This window comes from Myxocyprinus asiaticus, chromosome 7 (genome assembly GCF_019703515.2).
Source record: "Myxocyprinus asiaticus isolate MX2 ecotype Aquarium Trade chromosome 7, UBuf_Myxa_2, whole genome shotgun sequence".
In the NCBI taxonomy this organism is placed as follows: Eukaryota; Metazoa; Chordata; class Actinopteri; order Cypriniformes; family Catostomidae; genus Myxocyprinus; species Myxocyprinus asiaticus.
This window is the reverse complement of record NC_059350.1, coordinates 50557009-50576297: the sequence shown is the minus strand read 5'-3', so window position 1 is coordinate 50576297 and position 19289 is coordinate 50557009. Positions and strand designations below refer to the sequence as shown.

At 38.0% G+C, this 19289-nt stretch overlaps 1 protein-coding gene across 2 annotated transcripts in view; it reads right to left on the bottom strand.

Moving 5' to 3' along the window:
- The window catches only part of hecw2b (HECT, C2 and WW domain containing E3 ubiquitin protein ligase 2b), a 94334-nt gene extending 75969 nt beyond the window's left edge, over positions 1 to 18365 (bottom strand). For both annotated transcript variants that reach the window (XM_051702767.1, XM_051702769.1), the window contains exon 1: positions 17843 to 18365. The gene's annotated coding sequence lies outside the window, so the exon portion shown is untranslated. The remainder of the gene's footprint in view (positions 1 to 17842) is intronic.
- Positions 18366 to 19289: the final 924 nt, after the last annotated feature.

Here is a 19289-nt window from a genome sequence, read left to right as displayed (position 1 = left end):
ATGACCAAAACTGAACAAGTGCTTTGAAATTTGCAGACAAATCAGAAGTGTTCCATTTGGTTATTTATTAAAACATTTTGTCATTGTTGTGTTTACATGTGTAATTTGTTTGTACAATTATTATGTTTTATTTGTTTGGACTTTGCCCCTCCCAGAAATGCCCTCAGCCTTGGCTGACAACGAAATGATTAAGAGGCACTCTGCCCCCCGGAGTGAAGGTGAAACGATCAACCCTGTTTCCATATGTACACTGGCGGCCAAAAGTTTGGAATAATGTACAGATTTTGCTCTTATGGAAAGAAATTGATAATTTTATTCAACAAAGTGGCATTCAACTGATCACAATGTATAGTCAGGACATTAATAATGTGAAAAATTACTATTACAATTTGAAAAAAAAAAATTCAGAACTTCTTAAAGTTCTTAAAGCTTTGCAGATCCTTGGCATTCTAGCTGTCAATTTGTCCAGATACTCAGGTGGCATTTCACCCCACACTTCCTGTAGCACTTGCCATAGATGTGGCTGTCTTGTCGGGCACTTCTCACGCACCTTACAGTCTAGCTGATCCCACAAAAGCTCAGTGGTATTAAAATCCATAACACTCTTTTCCAATTATCTGTTGTCCAATGTCTGTGTTTCTTTGCCCACTCTAACCTTTTCTTTTTGCTTTTCTGTTTAAAAAGTGGCTTTTTCTTTGCAATTCTTCCCATAAGGCCTGCACCCCTGAGTCTTCTCTTTACTGTTGTACATGAAACTGGTGTTGAGCGGGTAGAATTCAATGAAGCTGTCAGCTGAGGACATGTGAGGCGTCTAGTTCTCAAACTAGAGACTCTGATGTACTTATCCTCTTGTTTAGTTGTACATCTGGCCTTCCACATCTCTTTCTGTCCTTGTTAGAGCCAGCTGTCCTTTGTCTTTGAAGACTGTAGTGTACACCTTTGTATGAAATCTTCAGTTTTTTTGGCAATTTTAAGCATTGTATAACTCATTCCTCAAAACAATGATTGACTGATGAGTTTCTAGAGAAAGCTGTTTCTTTTTTGCCATTTTTGACCTAATGTTGACCTTAAGACATGCCAGTCTATTGCATACTGTGGCAACTCAAAAACAAACACAAACAAAAAGACAATGTTAAGCTTCATTTAATGAACCAAATATCTTTCAGCAGTGTTTGATATAATGGCAAGTGATTTTCTAGTATCAAATTAGCAATTTAGCATGATTACTCAAGGAGTATCAGTGTTGGAGTGATGGCTGCTGGAAATGTGGCCTGTCTAGATTTGATCAAAAATGACTTTTTCAAGTAGTGATGGTGCTAGATCAGTAATGTCCTGACGATACTTTGTGATCAGTTGAATGCCACTTTGGTGAATTAAATAACCAATTTCCTTCCGAAACAGCAAAATCTGTACATTATTCCAAACTTTTGGCCACCAATGTCTAAGGCCATCCACAATAACGCATTATCATGTGAATTAATTTAGCAACGTTTACGCCTCTCATCCACACTGGATGAAACCATCAGATATTTAATGTCTTTTCTATTGTCACCTTTGCTTTCTGCTAAAATTAGCTCTCGTCACAGTTACACAAAGCTTCCGATGAAAGTGTTCATTCTGACTTCAACCGATCTGCTCATCTTTACACTGCTGTCAGAGCAAATTCTCAGAGGATCAACTGCTCTACTTTACAACAGCAACACCAGATTGAGGAATGCATTGCAACACACGGCTTACATGCATCTGAAAAACACGCTAAATTGTGGGAACGCTTTGAAAAAATTATTTGCCGTAAGCTGAACGGTTTAGTAACGAAATGTTGGAACTTCACAGTTATAAAAAGAGATAAAACACCCAGTCAACGCTGTCATTTGGGACCAATATCGTATGTTACGTATCGTACAGTCTATTGCTGTGCTTCCCCCCCCCCAAGATCTTACTGGAATCATTTCGTACAGTCTGAAAAACAACAATCATAATCGGACCATAAAAATTGCACTAGGGCTGGCTGATAAAATATATCATGATATCCGACTACATCGTCAACCCCCCTGCCAAGCCCGTTATGTAAACATATTACCTGGAAAATGACCAATAAAAATTTGTATCATAAAGACAATTATAAATGTAAACAAAAAAATAATAATAATTATAATTGAAATATAAATAAACTTTTACCTCTAGAAAGTTCAACACAACCCACATAATGTCTGCTTTCATTAAACGGCTACAACAGTTTGTTTACTTCACTTAGTCTGTGCTTAAATGAATAGAAAAAAACAGTTTTCCTATTAGGTGTAGGCCTAATGAATTCCCTTCTCAATGCTGCCTAATAATTTCCACTGTGTTCTTCATAAGGTAAGTGGCATATTTATATTTTATATATCTATGAAGTAGATGATGACTAGAAGCTGATGTCACAAAGCAATATGTTTTGAAGAACTTCTGAATACAAGTTTTTAGTTTAAGGCCAAGAATAGACTATTTTGACAGCTGACTGCTCCAGAAGAACAGTGAGTTGCTTATGAACTAAGTAGTCAAACTTACCAATACTATGATAAATAACCTAGCAACTTTAAATATCCAAATCCACCTTTTATTATCCATCAAACTGTGTCTTTCTTCTCCTACTAATTGCATATTTTTGTCTCAGTTTCCCATAAAAGCATTGCAGTAGATGTTGGTAGCAGGTGGAACTAAAAAGGATCAAGAGGCATTTCACACCACCAACATAGTTGACAGGAAGTGTTAGATATTGCATTTATTATTTTTCTCTGATGTGTGCGCTCCATGTGAGGGTCAGCAGGATATCTTCACACCAGTGATCTCTATTACAGGGACTTCATGCTGAGATACACTCACAACTTGGCCAGTAATTTTCCTGATGCCCCACCATGCCTTAACCTCCTGAGACCCGAGCATGACTGCTGTGTGCATTTTCCCTTTCCCTGTTTAATTTGTTACTAGCAGCCCCTAATAAATAAGCCTAAACATTGATGCGCACATATGTGTACAGCAGGACTAAGTTGTAAAATGTATAAGCTATAGAAAGTCAAAAAAAAAAAAAATGATCAAATTGTTTATTATGTTTCCAGGAGTGTTGGTTATTCATGTTTTTGAGACGGTATAGAAATTACAGCTGATTTTCTGTAACGCTGCTTTGGAACAATGCATATTGTGAAAAGCACAAATAAAAATCTATACAAGTAATTATTTGACTTTTATGTTACAATGTTTTTTCTACTTTGGCAATAAAATCTCAGTGTTTTCTCTTTGCAGTGTCAAACAAACTAGTGATAGTCAGTGCTGAAGCATTTTGCTGTTCAGGTGATTTATCAGCGTAATTAATTCTGATACAAATAATGGCCAGCATCTTTCAATCACTGCCAACCAAGTTAAAATCAAATTATCCATTATAAGTACTGATTACCATTGTCCCATGTCTACCAACCATGTTGAGTGGTCCAAACATCATCTGCAGCCTGAAACTAAACTTTTGATAGGAAGCTTGGATTGAACGCACTTGGCTTCATAGGAAAGCTAGAGGATGCTTCCTTGCTCCCTATTTAGTGAATGACTTAACCTCCAGTGTGCTGTATTTCGAAATGCATAATATTTTCATCCTAACTCCATATAAAGCCTCTGAAAAATAAAATAAAATCTAAATGAGAAAATGTACAGTAAATATAGGATTTCTAATGAATACACCTTGTACTATTGTACACATTAGTGTACATTGTGTTTAGCAGTGATGCGCTTCGTGATAAATCGCTCAAATTTTACAAATTGCATATTGGATGAAACTTGAGACTCTCATTTTTTTTTGACTCAAACAGGGTTCAATGTAAAAACTTCATTAGGTTTCTTAACAGATGTAGCTTTGTTGGCATTTCTCCCAGAAACAAACTCTGCTGTGATCAGCACCATGTTGTTTTGTTACATGTTTTTCGAAGGTTTAACCCTTTACTGACAGCCCATAGTCTCCTGAACTGAGATCAGTCAGTTTCAATGCAATTAAGTTATGCGTTGTGTACAGCGAAGCCAAAATACAACATCCACGCATGTGTACACGGGGTCGCATGAGGATAACTACACAGAGTATGAGACTTTAAATCTATTTATATACAGAAACCCAAAAATGAAAATTCTGTCATCCTTTACACCCCATCATGTCATTCCAAACCCGTAAGACGTTTGTGGATTAAAAAAAGGATTTTTTTTTTTTTTTTATAAATACTGTAGTCCGCCTTTTCATTAAGTATCATAAGAATTTCATCAAAATAGTCTAGCATGTGGCTTAAGCATCATATTCTTTTATAAGTGTGGGAGACATGAATTATTATACAGTATGTATGTATGTCCTGATTTCACGTGATCATGGTGGGTACTGAGTCACATGGTTATTGTCGGTATAGGAATATAGTCACCTGTTCACCGGGAGGGAAGTGATAGAGAGGGGGTAAGCAGGGAAGCCGTATTTTTTTGTTGACCGCTTTAGAGCATCGCTGTGTACCATACTGCTTATGTTTCATGGCTTTATGGTGGTACTGAACAAAGAATATTGAGAGCTGTTTTGTGTTTCTGTTTTTTGCAATAAAAGAAATCAAAGAGTATTTTGGACTCAATTCTTCCGAGCGCGTCACGATTCAACATTCCCCAGTTTAGCCTCTCAGCTGCTTTTAGGTTGTCTCTCAAGTAGATTTTGGAATTCACATGAACTGAACCTCAGAGCACTTTTTCAAGAAAGCGCATCTGACTAGTTTTCACACAAACCAAACAAACTGAACTCTGATGTCAAACGGACTCGGTTAGCATAAACGGCTCTAACGTTAAAGCGTCTGAATAGTCCACCAATGAGAAGTCAGTTTCAATTTCGAGCTATATCAAATTTTTGATAAACAGTCTATTTTTGGAAAGAAAATCAATGTATACTTCAACTTGGTGTCAAAAGGGTCGTCAAGTGCCCGTGTGCTTCCACAGACGAAGGTATATATACAGTAGGTGTGTTGCTGATCGCTGGGCAAGGATTAGAAGGAGAATGGGTAGATTTAGCGGTGACACAATGCTTCTATTAATCCCTGTATTACCACCCCAGTCTCATCTCATTTCTGTGGCCTGATCGCCCCTCTCTCTGTCTCTCTCTGTCTGTGCATCTCTCACTCACAAACAGCTCTCTTTCATTTTATCCATGCCTACCCCCCTGCACCTGTCCCATTTATGTTTTTCATTATGTTGGGATATTTTTCCTACGTTTTTATTTTTTTCTTTCTCCAGACTGCACAGCATATGTCTCTCTTCTTAAGGATTATTATAATGCTCTTAATAGTTTTCAAATCAATAAACTGTATATCATCTTTTTCCTGCTTTCTATTTCACAATTTCAATCATGTATGGATAACTACACTGAAACTATGGATATGCAAAACTATCAATTTCCATTGTCGACTAGTTGGTGTTAAGGATAATAACGTATAATTAGGCTCCGTTATGTTCACGTGACCTGATCAGATGCGTTTCAGAGGGATATACGAACATCAAGTGCAGAGCTTCAACCTGGTGACTGACGGATATTCAACAAAGAAATAAGCTAAATAACTATAACAAAACTACCAAAGAAATAAGAAAGGCTCCAATACAGAGCGGCACCAAACCGCCTATGCACATCCTGAACGCAGAATGACGCGCTTTAACGTAACCGGAATGCTTCAAGGCAAAAACTTAATACTGTAAGATAATATTGCGGGCACACATCTAGTTCATAATATCGAGCAGTTTAACCTTTTTACTGCAACTATTTATTTAAGCAGTGTCAGACAGAATCATCAAAAGACTTTAATCTCTCCACAGCACCTCACAAATATGGGAATATTACTCACGGCAGAGGATTTAATGTCTGAAATGTGTTGATGATTCGGCACCTTGATTGCTGTAACAGCAGACCATAAAAAGACTAAACCTAAAGCCTTAAAGAGATGAAACTTGTTGCAGAGGGTTTTACCGTGCTGACTGTTATTCACTATTAAGCACAGCAAGCTATCATCGTGTAAAAAACGTTCTCTATGAAGTGGCGTTTCAAATTTATTTGAGAATTGCATCTTCCATTAAAACCACCACCATTAAAAATATTAATGTTAGTAGTCGAAGGGGCCTGGGTAGCTCAGTGGTAAAAGACGCTGGCTACCACCTCTGGAGTTCGCTAGTTCAAATCCCAGGGCATGTTGAGTGACTCCAGCCAAGTCTCCTAAGCAACCAAATTGGCCCAGTTGCTAGGGAGGGTAGAGTCACATGGGGTAACCTCCTCGTGGTCGCTATAATGTGGTTAGTTATCGGTGGGGGCACGCGGTGAGTTGGGCGCGGATGCCGCGAAGCCTCAACACGCGCTATGTCTCTGTGGCAACGCGCTCAACAAGCCAAGTGATAAGATGCACGGGTTGGTGGTCTCAGGGCAGCTGGGATTCGTCCTCCACCACCCGGACTGAGGCGAATCACTACGCAACCACGAGGACTTAAAAAGCGAATAGGGAATTGGGCATTCCAAATTGGGGAAAAAAGGGGAAAAATCAAAATGTTAGTAGTCGAACCCACAAATTGACTAGTCACTTATTGGACGACTAGTCGATTAATTGACCACGCTGACTGAAACTAAAAATGTTCGATAACTAAAGTGCAGAAATAGTATTGAAATTCTATTAAAAGTAGCAAAATTACATAACTATTTATTTGAGAAATGCCAAAACGTTGCTCTGGTAACATTTTCACACTTACTACATGGCCAAATAAATAAATACTGTTTAAATTTTGACCGCAGAATGCCATGATTGACCTAACAGAATCAAGCATTCTAGCAAGCATTATGTGTAATAATGAAGAAATATGACACGAACAAGAGAACACAACCAAACCAGTCTCATGACAAGTCATAATAATAGTATGAGAGGGCGTAAGTAATTGAGTTGGCTTGAACAAAAACGTACAACTTTTACTCCCACAGAGGAAAATTTACGAAACACAGAGCAATGTTATTATGATTTTTCCTAAGTTTAACCCCAAACCTAACCATAATTTTAATAAGAAAATAACTTTTGTGTACCATGGAAGTAAGAGAACATTGGGCTTTTGAATTTTAACCCTAAACCCAAACTTAAACCAAAACTTCACCATAAAGTCCTTAACAAAACCCTAAACATCATTTTACTAGGAAAATATCTTTTGTATACCAAGGAAGAAAGAAAACAAGGAGGTTTGGAACAAGAGAAGTGAAGTGTATTACAGGTTATTGACATAGATTAGTTATTTGTATTGCATAAATATGGAATGAACTTTTTCTTAAAATAAAGTGTTGGATAGGAGGCAAGCTAAAAATCAATGTCTGTATTGAACTGATTTAAAATTATTTATGTTGATTGGCTGGTCTCAATGGAAATAAAAATAATTCGACAAGCAGCGTGTTTACAGTGCTGCAGTGCTAACAGTGAAGCGTCCAAATGCCGTTATACTAAATATCAGATAAATATCACGCAATATAATTGTTCAGACATCAAAATGGAACATTTCAAGGCCAAACAAGCAATGAAACAACTAATCACACTACCACCAAAAAACCCTACCCCTCTATCCATACTGTTAGTAGTCTACATAGCCTCAAGTGCACTGGACTGCGCCAACATAATTTAAGAAACATGAGAGGGCAGATATCTACTCTTCCAATAGCCTTTGGCAGATCTGTCTGTGGCGCCAATGCCTTTGGCTGTTCCTCTGCCAGGAACTGTCAGCTCACCTAAGATCCATTAGCTGATGATCTTACATCCTGTCCCCTCTTTGGAGCTCTTCCTTCTGAAGACGGTGAGGCAGCGAATGACTGACTCAGCGCTCCCGGTTTAAGACAGTATGGCTAAATCCTGTCTAATGCCTCCAGAGAGACCTTACGTTTGAGCCTGAACACTCAAGCTAAACACTGGCCTGACAGGAGGACACGTATTCAATGAGACATAAGTAGCCAAAGGAACTAGCTTACATAAGAAAATAGGGATTTCCGAGGTAGAACTCTTAATTTTAACATTAAAGTGTAGTTTAGGCTATACATCTCAATCATCATCAATATACAGCCTTTCCTTACGGAATATTTGCTTTGCTTCCCTTTGATAATATAATCTCTAGCCAGGATAAAGAAATGACCACATACACAGATGCCGTGGCTGATTTAAGATGGATGTTCTCGGCACAGAAGTCAGAATGTTTGTTCTATAGACATGAATGATACCTCAAATTATGTGAGGCTTATTATTACTTTTCTACGCGATTGGACTTTCAATTTTCACCTGTTCCACCCTACAAAAAAAGCGTCACATTACAGAAGTAAAATGGCTAGCGAATGACATTTCATGTTGACTTTAAAGGAATATTCTGGGTTCAATACAAGTTAAGCTCAATCGACAGCATTTGTGACCATGTTAATTCCCATAAAAAATTCACTTAGACTCTTCCTTTCTTTAAAACAGAAATTGAGGTAACATTTCGGGCACTTAATGGAAGTGAATGGGGCCCATCCGTAAACGTTAAACATTACAAGTACAATGGCTAGCGAATGCCATTTCATGTTGACTTTATTGAAACCCAAGATAGTCAAAAAAAATTACCAAGATGACTTTATAACTGTATGACATATATATATAATATAGCCTAAATGTTAGCCATTTAACAACAAAGTACAGAGATTAGCAAAATAGTTCATTTATTCATTCAGTAAAATTCTAGCTACTGATATTATGCTAACTGCTAAATGCTAACTGTTAACCATAATTCTTCTGGGCTTAATGTATCTAAACACAGCTTAAACAGTAAAACTGTCTGTCTGTATTTACTGTTCTCAGGCCAAGTGTAGATAAACTTCAGTTTTTCAGGAACAAACATTCCCCTAAACCAGACTAGCCCCCACGCTGCAACACCTTGTATCATTTCACCGTTTATTTATATAGCGTTGAGGGTGACGCTATTTATAGATGAGCCAGCATATCCCGGGCACTCGAATGCCAAAGCACTGACCCATATCTGAGATGGGGTTGAGCATGCCAGCTGCCGTTTATTGGCAAACAATAGGCTAATGTAGCATGTTAACGTGTTTGCTACCATTACGGTGTACTAATGTCCTTTGATTTACACATGATGTCAGTTATGTATTACAATGTTGGCTGTTTAGCATTACAGAATTGATTTATATAATTTTTATGTAAAGATTTGTTGGTTTTGACAGCAACTATGAATTAGCAAAGGACAAGCAAGGAGAGAAGAGAGCCACCATATGCTGGAAGAATCACAAATGATCAAATGTTTTTCCAAAGATTTCAGAAGTGATCTTAGCAATGTCTCAACAATGTGCTCAGATTTTACACAAAAACCATCATTCAAAAGCCACTTCAATATCATCTCAAATATTTCTCATCAAATTCTTCCAAGACTAAATTATCAGAATCCACAATTATTTTCTAGCTTTATATTTCTTATGTCTATTTTTTTTTATCCAATGGATTTTTAAGAAAAAACATTGTCATTTTTGACAAATAATCAACAACTGTCACTCTGAATTTATCAGATAAACATTCCAAACATCCCAGGTTAATTGGCTAAGTTAAAACATTACATCAGTTTGACTGCAATGTTTGGATGAACAATAGGACATGATGTATTCTGGGAAGTAAATGTGATGCAAGTTGTGTGTGTACATTCTATTCAAGGAAATGCCAGGAAAAGCCTTGACTTCTTCCTGCAATTGCTCGGTATAAAAACACACACACAGCCGAAAAATAACACATGAACAATGACATACACTCAATGACACACAAATGTACCAAATTAGACACTAGCTTAGAATGCTGTTGACGCAACAGCAGTCTAACTTACACGTACTCGCAAAAACACAATCAAAGTGATGCCAACAAGATGTCCACACCATTCAAAGACAGCAAAACACAAGCAGACACAAACACAACATTTCCGTTAGCCACATTTAGAAGATTCTGAATCTCTAAGCCAACGGTTCAACTGTAGAGTATATGACACATGTATATACACAAAAAGTTGACTTTACATGTCTATGTTAATATACACTGATCAGCCACAACATTAAAACCACCTGCCTAATATTGTGTAGGTCCCCCTCATGCCACCAAAACAGCGCCAACCCGCATCTCAAAATAGCATTCTGAGATGATATTCTTCTCACCACAATTGTACAGAGTGGTTATCTGAGTTACTGAAGATTTTGTCAGCTCGAACTAGTCTGGCCAATCTCTGTTGACCTCTCTCATCAACAAGGCATTTCCATCCACAGAACTGCCACTCACTGGATGTTTTTTGTTTTTGGCACCATTCTGAGTAAATTCTAGAGACTGTTGTGCGTGAAAATCCCAGGAGATCAGCAGTTACAGAAATACTCAAACCAGCCCGTCTGACACCAACAATCATCCACGTGATTATCTAATCAGCCAATCATGTGGCAGCAGTGCAGTGCATAAAATCATGCAGATACGGGTCAGGAGCTTCAGTTAATGTTCACATCAACCATCAGAATGGGGAAAAAATGTGATCTCAGTGATTTGGAGCGTGGCATGATTGTTGGTGCCAGACGGGCTGGTTTGAGTATTTCTGTAACTGCTGATCTCCTGGGATTTTCACACACAACAGTCTCTAGAATTTACTCCAAATGGTGCCAAAAACCAAAAACATCCAGTGAGAGGTCGTTATGTGGACGGAAATGCCTTGTTGATGAGAGAGGTTAACAGAGAATGGCCAGATTGGTTTGAACTGACAAAGTCTACGGTAACTCAGATAATCGCTCTGTACAATTGTGGTGAGAAGAATAGCATCTCAGAATGCTATTCTGAGATGTGGGTTGGCACTGTTATGGTGGCACGAGGGGGGCCTACACAATATTAGGCAGATGTTTTAATGTAGTGGCTGATCGGTGTAAACTAGGGATGGGTCAGGAGGGGCAATTAGTCATCCAACAACAAACTAGTCCAGCCTAATCTCATGAAAATTATGTAACTGGCAACATTTTTGCAAAATGACATTACATGGTTCCTTATCTGTTTTGCGGAAGTTCTGAGCTGAAATGTCCACTGTGTGGCACTAAAAGAGATTTCCATTTTTTCCCAAACAGATGAGGTTTTAAGTTTAACACTGTATTGAGTTTTAAATCAACAAAACCTACCTCTCTACCCTTAACCTTAAAACTAAACCCAACTGTTGGTGTCATAAAAAGCAAATATAAGATGAAAAATTGATGAGATTTTTAAGGTTAATGCTCTATAGAGTTTTAAATGTAAAAAAAACGACCAACCTCCCCACCCTAAACCTAACCGATTGTGTCATAAAAAGCAAATGTGAGATGAAAAATACAACTGCTCAAACAACCACATCATTTCGTGGTGCTTAATCACACTTTCGGCTCAAGTGTTGACTCGCATGCTGTTCAGGACTCATACCCGGTCGCATTTGAACAAGCTTATAAATATAGTTGTTTATGCAATGCAAACGTTAAAACGTATCACCTTACAAGTCATACGCTATAGTAAAAGTGATTAGATGTCATAAGATAACAATGTGTGAGGTAAAGGCCGAAAAGTACGTGTTTATGAACTAATAATCTGCTGTTTTACTCGTGACTTCTGTAAAAGGGAATAAAATTCATTGTTGTTGCAGTACTTTTAGTGTTCATTTCACCAGGAAACTGCCTTGATACGTACAATGAGGTACGTAAAAATTATTTAGCAAAAATGTAGGTATAGTAACGTGATTCTGAGACCGACTAGTTGTTTAATGAAGTTTACTATTTTATCTAGATTTGCTGTTCTGGGGGGGCTTTAACAGAACTACTAACTTCACTTGAAAATTTGACTTTATTTACATATTTAATTAAGAGGCTGTTGGACATTTGTCATCTGACATCATAAGCACCAATAGAGGTGGAAATTAATGTCTTGATCCAGACTGATCTCATGAAATTTACATGACCATGGCAACATTTTTGCAAACCAAAATTATGTACTGTATTACACGTTTGGCTTCAGTTTCCCAGTGAAATGTCCAGCAAGGGGCGCCAAAAGCGAGTGAAATTATGTTGTAATCAGACGAGGTTTTTAAGGTGAATATTAGACAGACCCTAACCTAAAAATTTTGCCTAAACCTAACCAATAGAGTCCTAAAAGATAAATGAGAGGTGAACAATACAAACATCCTCACTCTAAACCAACACCTAAAAAAACTGAAAAATGAAAGATGGAACATCAATGGAAAATTAAAGTCTGCAAAAAGAAAGTCATACAGGTTTTGGAACAACATGATTTGGCGATACAAATATAGTAACTATAGACCATTCCAAAAATGTAAACAAAAACAAAAGGAATTAGAATGGTCCAGATGTATTTCTGGATCCTTTCAACAAAGTCTCCTTTTCAAGGTAAGTCAGTCCACTCGGTGGCTGTTTTTGGAACGTTCTTGGACAGTTTTGGTAGCTATTTTTCTGTGTAAACAAGCGGCTTCCCTGGGACTCGGCACTTGAAGGGAATAGCAGCCCGGCATCCTGGCCCTTCAGCCGTGACGTGTGCTCCAACTCGTGCCGGGGTTCCAGGGTGCGGGTCTGGCGATGCATCTAACCCACACCAGACCTTCCCCGCTCCGTTCCTGGACCTGTAAAGATGCCAGCAGGTAGAGACCAGTCTACCGAGGAGAGGCGCGCTCGGTGTTTAAAGGCAGCGATGATGAGGCTCTTCACTGCGATCACGCAAGCCCCATCACGAGAGGTGGGGTGACAATGATCCATGGGAAGGGCGTGCCATTCCGTCACAACTGGTAAAATAAATTGTGTTTCTGTACCTCAGATTACGTTAATAATGCAATTATACCGTCTTGTATAACTAATGAGCATGCATGTTCTTGAGTTGATTGACATATGTAAAAGGTGATTGGCGGCGGGTTAACCATTGGCTGCCGTTGGGCATTCCAATTTCTCCCAATCATTTTAATAAAAGTGGCCCATCTCTGATAAATAGTCTCTTTTGACAAGCACGAAATGTTCATGGAACAATGATGTCACTTGCCGTCACCACCGAACTGTCCTTGAAATGATCTATAATAAATAGTGTTATTTGTCATGCCAATAAAACAGTGAAACTGAGCCAAATCGATTCCATCAGATCCCTTAATCAATGCTGCTATTGTAAGCTACAGCCCTGTCACACTCCATATCCAGTGATGTCAGACTTTATTTGTCTCCAATCTTTAGATTCTGCTGCTGTTACTCAGCCAGGACTGTCTGATCTAATGTCCAATAACAGTCTTACCCACAGAGATGAACAATCAATACTGGAATCAAGACATTAGCCATTAATTCTATGTTAAAATGTTCCCTGTTGAACTTTGATCAGCTCAATATTGATAACAAATTAATAATGTGGAATTACTTTTATTGTTATTACTGTTTTGTTTAAATATATATTACAATATTGATAAATTATGTTATTTATATGTAGACCCACTTTATAATAAGTGTCTTTAGATTGTACTTGCATTTAATTACATCTGTAATTACACTGTTAACCCAACCTCTAACCCTAAACCTTGCCCTAACTCTAAACCCTAACCCTACTCCTAAACCTATCTGTACCTCAACCTCAGTAGCAACAAATGTGATTCTTGTGAGAATTGCAGAACAACATGTAGTTACACAATAAATACATTGTATGGTATGTATTTTAATGTTAGTACATCGCAGTTAAAGACACCTATTATAAACTGCGACCCAATATTTCACTTGATTTTCAGTGGTGCTTGAATAACTTTTGGCTTTGAATTCCATCGGTACATCAAATATGAACACAAATGAATGCGCATGGATATAGTATGTAACTAACCGAGCCTGTTAGAGAGGCGAATATTGGATTGAACGAGAACCAGGCCAACCTGAAATTGAGTCTGAAGCTAAAGACTGCTACCAATGACTGAGCCACCAGCTTTAACTGTGTCATCTAATCCACAGATCACATACATGGTCTAAATAGTCCTGTAGTGGGATTTTGGAGCTTCTCTTCAAAGCAAAGCCTCGTATGACCTCATTCCTTATGATGAAAACTAGTCTTATAAACTTTCTACAGGGCGGTTGTATTTACGAAATCACTTTCTCTGAACATTTCAACCAAAAATAAATTCAGGTAACAAAATCTAGTTACTGTTATGTATGTGACTATAAGGCCAAAACATAGGCTACTTTACATGAAGTATGAGAACGCAAATGCTTCTAGCAAAGCAAGCTCAAAATTGTGCATCATTGCGTTCTGAAATGTGACACACCACATTTCATAACACAACGTACGCATTGCATTTTCAGCATCGCCACAAGGGACGTTAGCACAAACCGACTTCTACATTTAGTTATCTCGATCTGGTCAACTACTGGACACAGCGGAACAACAGTTTGAAGACAATTTTGCTGAGGAAGTTTAACTAAACTGTCGACATACTTATAGCTAGCTACTTGAATAATACCAAAAATGAAAATTCTCTCATCATTTACTAACCCTCATGCCATCCCAGATGTGTATGAATTTCTTTCTTCTGCTGAACACAAAGATTTTTAGAAGAATATTTCAGCTCTGTAGGTCCATACAATGCAAGTGAATGGTGGGCAGAACTTTGAAGCTCCAAAAAGCACATAAAGGTAACATAAAAAGTAGTCCATATGACTCCAGTGGTTAAATCCATATCTTCAGAAGCGATATGATAGATGTGGGTGAGACACATCAATATTTATGTCTTTTTTTTACTATAAATCTCCACATTCACTCTCTTCTCTCCTAAGAGTTTTTCGTCTTTAGTTTTTGGTGATTCACATTCTTAGTGCATATCGCCACCTCCTGGGCAGGGAGGAGAATTTACAGTAAAAAATGTTGACGGTGCAATATGTAACAATTTTCATATAATACTCGCCCTTTTTTTGCCAATGTGTGAACGGCTTGTAACGCAACTTAAAAAATAAGCCCTTCCTGGGCTTCCTAGGTTGCCTATTAAAGCCTGTAGACTGATTTTCATGCGAAGGGAGCGGGTTGCTTTTGCCGAGAAAATCCAAAGGATGTGACGTTTATGTGTGCTCCTGAGAGCCTTGCCTCAGTACTTCTCTTCCGCTATTCAACAGCGACAACAAACTGCAACACTAGGTAACGTTATCTTAGAGATGGAATCCAGCAAACATCCGGGTCCCAGCACAACACCGACTCCTACACACACCGAGTAAGCAAAAAAAGACAACATTTATCTTCTGAATCCCATCTGGCTAAGCGGGAATGTGATCGTGGTCGAGCGAAAACTACAGTGAACATCGGCAGGGCATTTGATTCCTGGAGGGAACTTCGTTCGATTTTGGGGATCAAAACAGACCCTGAATTGGCGTTCTTCTTATTGGACAGGTAAGCTTACATAACTGCAAAGCATGTGAAATATAGTGCCATAAGGATTGAGCTGTGTAATTTTAGCTAATTTGATCTTGCCTGCACAGTAACTGTCATAATCAATGTTAATCTGTAATTATTCAGCAAGGTAAACTACAATAACACATGAAATTAATGCTAGACAATGTTCAAGATAATGCAAAAAGACCCATTCAACGTAACTTGGTTATACAGAAAATATATACAATCTATTATTATAAAACAATAGCGCTTCGATATATCAAAATGACAGTTGTGATGGAATCACATCAATTAAACCTTTAAATATTGATCTGTATCTAACCCAGATCTATCATTTTGCTTTTGAAGACATTGATTTAACCACTGGAGTCATATGGATTACTTTTATGCTGCCTATATTGGCTTTTGGGACCTTCAAAGTTTTGGTCACCATTCACTTGCATTGTATGGACCAACAGAGCTGCGATATTCTTCTAAAAATCTTTGTGTTTAGCAGAAGAACAAATTTGGGATGACATGAGGGTGAGTAAAGGATGAGAGAATTTTCATTTTTGGGTGAACTATAACTTTAACGATGCAGACATCTAAAGGTAACTATCACCCCTTTAAGTAATGAGGTTTGTCCTCACCACAGTAACGCCACAACGTACCTAAACAACAATGAAACAACTGGACTCATGACTCACCTTGCACTCAGGGGTGTTTGAAAAGTTTTGTCCAATAATATGCTCTCTAGAATGAGAGTGTAGCTCCCCCTAAGGGGCTGTTCACACAGGATGTATTCTTGCATTTTCGACCGCAACGATGCTTCTCGGTGTTTTTTACAGTGTCTCGCATTTTTAAGAGGCCACAACAAGTTAAAAACAGTTCAGCTTTTAAAAATGCATTTCGAGACAACCGTGTTTTCCATTTTGTAGCTTATTTAAATGCAAGAACGAGTTCTGTGTGAGTAGGCTCTTATTACAACTACTACCAACTAGCAGCAAGTAGCTAATTATGGTTCATGGTTTGACGTGAACTAAAGACTACTGACTATTTAAAAATGCCCCTCAATACAGTATGTCCCGCCCAAACTTAGATTTAACATGACTCTTGCATCAGTTTGTAAGCAGTTAAATACTTGCAGTAGAAGTAAACAGGGCCATGCATTTCACCAAGCTTAAAATTAGAAGCTCTTTTTTTATTATTATTATTATTTTTTAAAGCACTTCAATTTGTTTAAAAATGTTTATTTAGCTGTAAAGTTTTCTAACTTGTCAATTTTTGCAGTGAAACCTACTGTTCTGGGCAGATGTAATTTGAAATTTTAGGTTATTTTTTCTCTGTGTAAACAGTCCATTCCTGGTATCTTTGCATGGAAATTACCAGGTTTATCGCTTATATGGTCGTGACATGAATTAAAGGGATAGTTCACCCAAAAATGTAAATTCTCTCATCATTTACACACCCTCTAGCCATCCCAGATGTGTATGACTTTCTTTCTTCTGCAGAACATAAACAAAGATTTTTATAAGAATATCTCAGCTCTGTAGGTCCATACAATGTAAGTGAATGGTGACCAAAATTTTGAAGCTCCAAAAAGCACATAAAGGGAGCATAAAATTAATCCATATGACTCCAGTGTTTTAATCCATGTTTTCTGGAGTGATCCAACCAGTTTTGGGTGAGAACAGACCAAAATATAACTCAAATCTTGACATCAGCAGTCTCCTTGGCGATCATGATTTCAAGCTCGATTACACTTCCTAGCGCCATCTAGCGCTCTGTACATGCATCAAACGCTAGGAAGTGTAATCAAGCTTGAAATCATGATCGTGCCAAGAGACTGCAATGGCAAGATGTATAGTGAAAAAGGAGTTCAATTTTGGTCTTTTCTCACCCCAAATCGCTTTGGTCACCATTCACTTGCATTGTATGGACCCACAGAGCTAAGATATTCTTCTAAAAATCTTCGGTTCTATTCAGAAGAAGAAAGTCACACACATCTGGGATGTCATTAGGACGAGTAAATGATGAGAGAATTTTCATTTTTAGGTGAACTGTCCCTTTAAGAAACTGGATAAAACATTGACATGTAAGCAATTTTATCTCACTAGTGTCATGTCAACACATACTGTATAATGTTATTAGTTTACCTTACCTAATCGAAATTCCTATTAGAAACAGAACCTGTGGCACATTTAAAGTTGTACCTACAACTGGCTACAAAACGTAATATAAACCTAATGTATAAATTGAATGCTGCTTTAATAGTTCGTTTTCCTGTTGAATCAATGTCCAACGGGAAATGGGGGTGCTCATTATAATACTATAACTATTATATGGGCATGTCACTGTGGCAATCAGTATTTTGACTATGAATCCAAAGACATGTCACTTACCATCAAATGAATCCTAGGATGAATTTCAGACAGTGATTAGGCTGAAACATAAACACAGGAATGCTTTGAATAGCTTCTGGGCGCAGTGGAGGGCAATGGGCCTCTGTGCGGGATCCAAAGGGCTTCTCGCAGGCTTCGTGTTGCACGTCCCCTTCCTCTTCCTTCTCCTAAGCCATCCGTCTCAACGGCACCACAACCCGACCAAACATTCCCGAACTTTGGACAAGAGGAAATCCAAATGATATTTACTGCGCAATGTCGGTCTGTATCCGTGCGCACGGTGTGCCTATCTGGAGCCAGTCGCTTTCATTTCTTATTAATTTAGAAAGAGCCCCATATCCACTCCATGCCATCTCATACCAGCGGAAAACACTCGCACAGCCGTAAAACATCACCTAAACGCGTAACAGCGTTATGGTGATTGTTGCTTTGCATTTGTGCTGGACTAATTCCACGGGCTCTGCCATCTGGTGCTTTTGTTTTGAGAATCAGCAGAACATAGACGCGTAGCTCATGCGAGGGAGGCGTTCACTAACAGTTTTGATGTTCGAATCGCGAGTGAGTCGTTCTTATGAACCAGTTCTTTTGAGCGATTCATACGAACCGATTCGCAAAGTGTCAGGCAACTCAACCGAACAGGGCCGTTTTGTATAGGATATTTACAGTTATGTAATTTAGCAAACGCTTTTATTTTCCCCATTCCATTTCCTCCATAGACTTTTTATAAAATCCTCCATAAAGAGTTGTAAGCCATGAACCAATCCCACCAGCTCCGAGGAGAATCACATCATCACAAACTTTGTTTTGAGGCAAAAAGGTGTTTGAAAATCGGACAAAGACAAAGGTGCAAGGCTGTGTAAGAGATGAAGCACTGCAAATGATGTAATTAAATAAAAACATTATGGGAATATACACAACTATTGATTTTAGGTTGTTGTTTAGAAGTATAGAAACAATATATTTTATATTTTTTTGTAAAAATATCTAGATATGTACAAATATATAAGTAGTTTAACCCTTGTGCGACCTTCGGGACATTTTTGTCTTTTTCATTTTTTTTTTCGATCATTTTGGCTGTTAATGCCAATGGCATACATTTTGCCAAAGGTGTGTATTTTTTGGGGAATTTTGATATTTCAACCCCAGTTCCTATAAAACATCTATAATACACTGTGTACACAAAATAGTTACACTCAGGACCTTCAGGACAAAAATGTCCCCATTGAAACCCATTAAAACAATATTTGATCCTAGTGCCATTAAAGCATAAAATCATGAATTTTATGATATTATTCTTCATAATGTAAATTTTCCACCAGATGGCACCATTTTTCCCATGTTTAGCCTATGGAGCAAATACATGCTTTTTTCCTATTTTCTGTTTGCTGTATTATAGAGCACTGCAGGACAACTGAATGAATGATGCAGCTAGAATTGTATGGGTGTG